Genomic DNA, 9,239 nt, shown 5'->3' on the forward strand with positions numbered 1-9,239 from the left:
TTAATTTATCTTGATTAGGATAAAATTTTCGTGCTTTCACGGGATTTAGCAAGTCAGAAAGATAAAGCTAGTAATCTACTTGCTTTCAAGGGATTATATAGTTAACCAATATCTGTAGACAATTACATGTCTCCTATTAGTTTCTTAGTTATATTCTAAAATCGAATTTTTTTCCTCCAATTTATATATATTCATATTCTAGTTCAACAATTTTAGTATAGAAGTGATATCCAAACCCCCATATTTATATAATAATAGTCATTTATATAAGTAAACAATTAGTTTAAGATAATAATGCAATCTCTATAGGTTCGACCCTTACTTACCTTATCTATTTGTTAGAGTTAATGAGTGATTTATAAATTTAATTTTGTTCCGAAAACGACACGCATCAGATTTTGGCGCCGTTGCCGGGGACTGTATAATTTATTATTTTAGACTATTGTTTAAGTATTATTATTATTATCTATCTAGCTATTTGTTTAATTCTAGATTTTGTTGCTTGATCTAATATTTATATTTATATTTTCTGTGTGACTATTAGCTAGTGAAATGGCAAGAGAAGGTGAAAAGAGCTTGAAAGAACATATGTTCAATGCATATGAGACACCCATGACTGTTATTTTTCCCGCATAGGAGAAACTATTCAAACTTGATCCAGGTTCTATCGGAATTCTCCCTAAATTCTATGTCATGATAAGGAAGATGCTCATGGACATTTACAAGAATTTTCTCTTGCTTGCTCTTCTTTGTCGTTTAATGGTAAAGATGATGATGGTATTAAACTTCGTGTTTTCCTTTTTTTACATGCACTAGTAGAGAAAAGGCAATTTGCGTCGGATGCGAGGCCCCTATTTGCGTCGGATGCGAGGCCCCTATTTGCGTCGGACTTAGGTGCGACGTAAAAGCCCTCGACGCAAATGACTCAGAAACGATCTGCGTCGTATGGGAAACGACGCAGATGATTCACCTATTTGCGTCGCACCTTTATACGGTACGACGCAAGTGGATCTTGCCAGCCTACCATGCAGCCAAGGGAAATGTGCGTCGCACATTGCCTTGGTGCGACGCAGATTGGTAATGTGCGTCGCACCTAGTGCAACGTGCGACGTACATTTCCCTGCTACCCAAGCCAGCATGGGGAAGGGATGTGCGTCGCACATTACTCTAGGTGCGACGCACAAGGGCAATCTGCGTCGCACCTAGTGCAACGTGCGACGCACATTGGCCTCCCCATGCTGGCTTGGGTAGCAGGCACATGTGCGTCGCACGTTGCACTAGGTGCGACGCAGATTGCCCTTGTGTGTCGCACCTAGAGCAATGTGCGACGCACATGGTGAGAATCTGCGTCGCACTTTGTGCAATGTGCGACGCAAATGGGTGATTAAATTTTTTTTTTTTTCGTTTTGTTGGGAAATATATATATATATATATATATATATATATATCAAAACCTATTTCAATACATCTCAAATGATCCCAAGCAAGCAACCAATGTTGCAATACTCAACCAAGGTTGCAATAATAAACCAATAATGTACAACTACTACACTTACTACACTTACTACACTAACAAGTTACTTTGCCTTTTCTTCCCCCACAAGATGTTGAAAGTATTGCGCAAAATTGTCTTTGATTTCGTTGATATCTTCTATGGTGTATGGCTCAACGCTTGGAGGAAAATCCTATACATATGTTAACTTAGTTAATAAACTTTAAAATTATATAAGTAAAGTATATACTTTTTTACAACATATACATACCTTCTTCAAATCATTTGACTCATAGAGAAAGCGGACGATTAGAAACATGTATTTCATAACGAAATAGCCGCATTCATCTCCTCCCGTTTGTTGAGATTACTACACCACATTGAAATACACATATTAGAATCGAAAAATTAAGAAATATTAAATAGAACTATAAAATGCATATCAAATACAAAACCATAAGAGCTTTACCTTCATAGATACCCAAGACAATTTTGTTGCTTTTTTGATACCTTCAAGTAGCAGGAATGATGTATATGCACTAAGTACAATAAAAGAATTACTAATTATAAAGTATTTAAAATATCATAAAATACATGTAAGAATTATAAGAATTATTAACTTACGTATGCATCGGTTCCTTGATAGCTAAGGATCTATCTGATCTCCTAAGCGAATCAAATACATATACCGTTTTTTTGGCTAGAGAAAGGACGAGAAGAATCCAATGTTGCCTAAAGCATGCAACAAAATGTGATAAGTTCATATATAAAGATAAAAGGGAAGCATACTTTTCAATGTACGGAAGTTGGAAAATAAAGCATACTTTTCGATGTACGGAAGCATGATGTATTTCATATTTTTGATTGGCTCTCAATGTCCTCTGTATGTAGTTGATCGTGGCATCTGGTTCATGGCGTAGCATGGTCTCCGAAATCATACTAGGACACATGAAACCAATATTTGCATCTCCATTCACCTCACTATCATCTGACAAGAACCTACACTCCAAATATTTATAGTTACATGCCAATAATAATAATAAATATAAAATTTGATTAGTTTAGAGTTTGAGAAATTTCACATCATAAATACTTGCAAAATGGATACATTAAACCATTCTCCCGTCAGAAGTTGGAAAACATCTTATCGGGAGAGAATGATCATCTGATCAGAAGTATAGTTGAAGCAGGAACTCCTACTAATTTCGATACTAAAAGGCTCATCTGAAGGTTTTGGCAAAACAAACGATGCATCTCCTTGACCGCATCAGACATATACTCAAGTGACACGCTAATCAATGGATCTATGTGTCTATGTGCAGACTCATCGGTGCAAGGATCATTAGCAACTGTTTTCTTTTTCTTCTTCTTCGCACCTTCTTTAGATATATGTTCCTAATTCAAATCGACTTCTTTTAATTCATATTATATATAAAATTAAGATTATTTGGTTTATATAAATCAAGATTTCTAAGTATATACATTTATATTTCTTATTATATACTAAATCATAATACTAAACATAGGTTACCTGATTATCTGAGACCAAAAATATCAACTCTTTTGGCTATTCTATGAAAGAACCCTCAGCTTGACTGAGTTTCGTGATGAATGGAGTAGGGAGTGGAACTGGAGCATCCGCGTAATCCGGACAAAAATCATCAACACTCACTTTCACGACGGTCGTAGAGTGTGACGATGACTCCTGTCCTCGTGGATGAACGGTACCCTCAGCTACAATGATCGGTCCCGTGACATCCGCTATTGCCAAGCGACATGGAACTTGACTCTTAACATCTAATAAAAGAAGAATGACATCAATTAAGTGTTTTAGAATGACTCTTAACATAATGCACAATAGTATTTTTTTTTTACTTTATTATGGAGCATATTTTAGAAGTCACACAATAACAATTACGTAACTTCTCGTATTACACAAATTTATAAAATCATAAAGCAAAATGGTTAAAGAACAATAATTATATATGTGATTTTCAAATCATTTCATACGTTTTCAAAACTTCCTTTTAAACAACATTTGTTGTACTTGTACACGCACACACCGTGTTCTTTATCAAACGAAAGGATTTTCAGACTATTTTGCTCGTACTCTAGAAATGGCAACATAAAATTAACCATGGTTGAAAACGGGTCTCTCGTGCATAATGCACGCAATTTTTTTTTAAAATTTTAAGTAGTTTTTCTGTTCAAAATCTATTAAATGCATTATTATTAGAATGCATGCATATAAAATTGAAATTGTAAAAAACGTAAAATTAAATCATCGTACAATATCGTGAAATTAATTCAGAATCATTTGAATTTATCTTACAACCCGTGAGTGTTACAATTATACTTGTGACTTATTTGTAATATATTAGTATTCATCACATTGATTAGGGCCGAGTGAAATTGGCTTACAACCCGTAAGTTGCATAAGTATGACTTGTGACTTATGGCTTATAAATTTTGAGTTACATTAAGCTTATAAGTTTTGATTAATTCCTAAATTACCTAATATGGCAAGTTTTAAATTTCAGTATTTTTATTCCAAAATTCAATTGTACATTCTACTATATTTTTGAAGTAATTATTTATATTATTTACATTTTAGATATTGCATGCATTAATTACAACTAATTTTTTTCAAAGTTATTATGTTTAATCACCTAAAAATTAAAATAACTGAAAATTTATTATTTTAAATTGATTTTTTTAAAGTTATCATTTACAATTTGTGAAGCAATTTTTCCTTCTTGCAATTCATACATTCACTACTACACTATACTCCCCTTTTTTTATGTATTTTGGATTAATTTGAAAATTTCTATTTATACATGCCTCTGTTCCAACCAGCACCTTTGAATTTCATTCTTTGAAATCCCCGTACTTTGTGTTGCTACCTTTCCAACGAGAATGTTTACTTATCCAGATATCGACTGGCTTTTTTTAGCTATGCTCCAAGGCAGAGGAAAAATCCTTTGTCTCAGGAACCATTAGCTATTAAGAATGTGAAGAAATCGACTAACCTTAGAAATTCATTTAACCAGACGAAAAGTAATAAACCATGCTCTATATGTTAAACCATAGCTCTTTTTGTTAACGTCTTTAAAGTGAGAGAAGCAATTCGAGGGTTGGGGAGGAATAAGAAGAAAGGGACATAATGATTAGCTTAGTTAGTCGTCTCCCATATCAACCACTTTCCCTTTCCATGCAAGACCATCATCTCTTGCTATTTTTTTTGTTTTTTCTATTTGTTTTATTTTGATTCAAATTATAATTTATACACATAAGTATCTTAAAAATTCGATCGTTGTAATTTTTAAGAATATGCAATAAAAAAATATTTGGCAAATGCGTAAAGAAAAGTGGGTAAAGTAATTAGCTACAAATGGATGAAATATGTATTTGATAATTTATGAAGAAGAATATTGTTCTAATTACTTAAATGATGATAGAAAATATCGTCCTAATTATGTAAGTTGATATATGGATGGTGCCCAAAACCTGTAATTGGCACCCCAAGATGGAAGTTATGTGTCAGTCAACGAACATAATAAATATAATTTGCTTATCTAATACTTCCTCCGTTTCATTTTAATTGTTACACTTTGATATTTTACACAATTCACAAGTTTCACTTTGACCATCATTTGTGATTTATACGCGGATGAAAATATATCTTGTTAGATTCATCATAACATGTATTTTATTAATATATACTTTTTATAATATTTACAAATACAAAACTAAAGATATATATCTTCAAAATTTTGTATTGGCATGCGTGAAAAGTGACCAAAATTACATTGTGATAGTAAAGTGCATTGCAGGGGACATTATAAAGAGCTGAACAATGGCTCGATTGTTGAATTCTATAAGTATTATAAGCGGAATTTCATGAATCTAATTCATAAGCACTTAAAACAGGATCACATGCATATACAATCAAGGATCACATACAAGTTTAGAATTAACCTTTGTAGCGTGAATCCCACAAAGCTTGAATAACCCAGATAAAGAACCCTACTTGTGATTCCTCTACTTGGTCCACCAACTCGGATCAACACTCCACCAATGCTAGTTGGAAGGAAGAAATAATCTTCTTCAACGTTTATGGAGTATATTACGTGACTTTTGACAGAATAGGAGAGAAAAGAATAATAAGAGATATCTGATATATTTTCTTTACTGCCTAACCCCATATATAAATATATTTTAGGTTAGCAATAACCCTTCTCCTTTTACCTCTTGGCCGGCCACCCTCTAGGCCCTTATGGGCTCTAGGCTTCTTTTGTTGATACAAGTTTAATGTGTGACCTTATAGGATCCATTATATTGGGCTTTGAGTTTATAATTTACTAACCCAAAGTTGATAAGAGGTTTTTAGTGTGTCGTTAAGGCACCAAAAATCGCCTCTCAAACAATATTTATAAAACCTAACGAGCAATTACTAAGAAAATAGTAAGGGCAAGTCGAGGGTCGATCCACAGGGAAATTGGGAACAATTAAAGTTTATCAAGTCCAGACTACCTAATTGAATGGCATTTGAGGGTTTGAAAAGTTTTGGTAACAATTATGACTAGCTAAAGACTAGAACTAGCAAATAACAAGGGGTTAAATATCAAATAAGAAGACACTAGAGTTAAGGTTACTAGTATGAATAAGATCGGATGATGATTGTTAATGCGATTGTGAAGCAACGAACACGGTTATGCAAGGTTTAGTTTTCCTCTAAATTACTCGAGTCCTCTCTCAAATGGTCCTCAAGAGTAATCGCTTAATCAATCAACTAAATCCTCTCTCGAATGGTCTTTAGTCCATTGATTAAGAGATTCAATAAGTTCGGAAAACCCCTAATAAAGAATCCCCTTAATTTCTACCCAATATCTTGGCCTAGAGATTAAGTTGATTCTTGGGGATGATAAAAGAGTTCAAAATTCGATTTAAGAACATTTGAAATCAAAATACCAAAGTATAAATGTGATCAATATCTATTCCTAAGGTCTCAAAACACCAAGATCAATGCATAAACTTCTTTAAACATCACAATCACATTAACAACACATTTAAAACCCTAATTCATACATTCACCCTAACCCTAAATATGAAACTACTAACTAATCATGGAGTTTGAGCAATTAAACATAAAACTATAACTAATCTAAGGCTAAACATGATTAAGAAATGATTAAACTAATGAAATCACAATTATGAAACTAAGATAGAAGATCTAAGAATAACCAAAAGCAAGAACAAACACGAAAAATGAAATAAAAACTAAAACTTTAATTAAATTGAATGAAAGTACTTGAATGTATATGGAATCACAAACTATGACACTAATCTCAATTCTCAATGGAAACTAGAGTGTTTTCTCTGTAATTCAAAACCCTAAGATATTCTGTAAAAAAGTAGAATAAAATGTAAGTTGTTTTCTAAAACCAAAATCGTCGTTTAATGAAGCCACGAGCTTCATTTTTCTAGAAACGACAGGTGTGGGCGCACCATGATGAGGTGCGGGCGCACCAACATCAGGTGCGGGAGCACCTAACTCGTCTGCCTCAAACTTGGACAGTTCAACTTAAAACGAGCATAACTTCTTCATTTTATATCTACATCAAGCTTATGACCAGTCGTTGGAAAGATATCGAAACGAGCTTTCATCTCCAACTAGAATTACCTTCATCCGATTTGTGGTTAGAAAGCTATGTCCATTTGAAGTTCTCAGTTCAAAATTCTATTATACAATATGCTCCTTTGTGCGAGCGGACATGGGGAATGGTGCAAGCGCACCATTTCTCAATGTGTTCTTTGTTTTCATTGCTACCTTTTCCAACTCTAAAAATCGTAGTCATCTTAGTATTTTCACCTATATCAAGAACATGGCAAAACAAGGTGAAAGCAAATGTACTAGAAATTCGGTCAAAAATGACTAAAATCTAGCAAAATGTCACTATGATCAAGTGTGATCAAGTGAATGAAATAAAAGGGGAAAGGGAGAAGAAAGAGGGAAGAAAGGAGGGAAAGAGGATCAAAATGAGTAAAAAGAAGTCCATCAAGTACGTTTGAAACGCACTTATCAGAAGATCTATAGCATTCTCTAGCAAGACGTATAGACGACCCAATAGAAGAATTATTATCTCCAATAATACGATCCATAATATAATTAGTAATTGCATTTAAGTCGAGGACATAAATCCTTCAATCTACCACTTGTACGAGACGAGTGTGCAATGTTTTAATTCCTCAAGTCTCTTATGTCTTAATTTGATAGTATGATCATATTTCTATATCATCCATACTAGTTTTCAAATTAATCCTTGAAATCCGAGTTCAAATTTACAAACAAATGATCATCGAATGATCCATCTGAGCACGACCATGCATTTTTCAATTTTCGCTCTTCAAGGGGCCAAGATACCTATCCCATCTCATATAGGAGGACCTTTTCAATCTTGTAGTAACCAATACTCCTACACAACTCACTAGGGGAAAAAAACAGAAAGGCTGCGCAAGAAGGGCTGCGCTGCGCTTTTGATAAAAGCGCAGCCCTATGGTTGAAGGGTTGCGCTTTTTTGGAAAAGCGCAGCCCTACAAATAAGAAGGGCTGCGCTTTTTCAAAAAAGCGCAGCCCTACCTTGAGAAGGGCTGCGCCTTTTAAAAAAGCGCAGCCCTTCTCAAGGTGAAGGGCTGCGCCTTTTAAAAAAGCGCAGCCCTTCCCAAGGTGAAGGGATGCGCTTTTTAAAAGGCGCAGTCCTTCTCAAGGTAGGGCTGCGCTTTTTTAAAACTAGCGCAGCCCTACTAGCTGCTTCTTATTTTTTCTCGATAATTCCTATGCGCGCCTTATACTCATTCATTCCCACTTTCCCTCTTGCACTTCTTACCCCAAATTGTGCGAAAAATCGAGTGCACCACCACCACCTTGCGAGCCCTAATTCGACACACCACCACCACCCACATTGCTCCACCACTTTGCGCGACACACTACCACACCACCAACCAATTTCTTCTCCAACCACTGCCTCGCCACCAAATTTCTTCTCTCACCATCACTTGCGCGCCACCCATTCTTTCCATTTCTTCTCCACCACATTGTGGTCGCCACCACCTTTGCGCGCCACCCACATTGCGCGACGCAACCCTTCTCTTCTCTTCTCTTCTATTCTCCACCATCACCACTGCTCTTCTCTTCTCATCTCATTTCTTCTACACCATTTGAGTGGTTAATTAGGTATGAATTAATTTTGTTTTTTAATTACTTTTGTTTTTCTTTAATTGAATTAAATGATTAATGTGCAATGTGGGTTTTGTCAATTGTATGAAGAAGAGGCTAAGGAAGGCAAATAAAAGTCCCAAGTAGCTCTTTCTCTTCATTCTCGTCGTTGGTGTTAAAAGGTAACTAATAGAATAGTTTAACATGTAAACAAGTTGATAATTTATTGAATGTATATGTATTTTTTATGATGTATATTATATATTATTTGTTGATAGTAGATTGTATGAAAAGCAATGTGATTTAGCTATATATATGAATAATAACTAGTTGTTTGAATCATCATCATATATGCCTAGAATACCCGTTCAAGACTTACTCATTAGAGTAGTCTTGATAGTCCCCGGTTTGGGACTGTTCTTGGACGTTTGATCTCACTTAGGTGGTGAATTGTGTCTTTTTTCAATTCTGAGGAAAATCTTGGCTTATCGTTTCGCTACATTGTTCTCTGGGTACATATGTAGATAAGCA

Source organism: Beta vulgaris, chromosome 4, assembly GCF_026745355.1.
Source record: "Beta vulgaris subsp. vulgaris cultivar EL10 chromosome 4, EL10.2, whole genome shotgun sequence".
Classification (NCBI taxonomy): Eukaryota; Viridiplantae; Streptophyta; class Magnoliopsida; order Caryophyllales; family Amaranthaceae; genus Beta; species Beta vulgaris.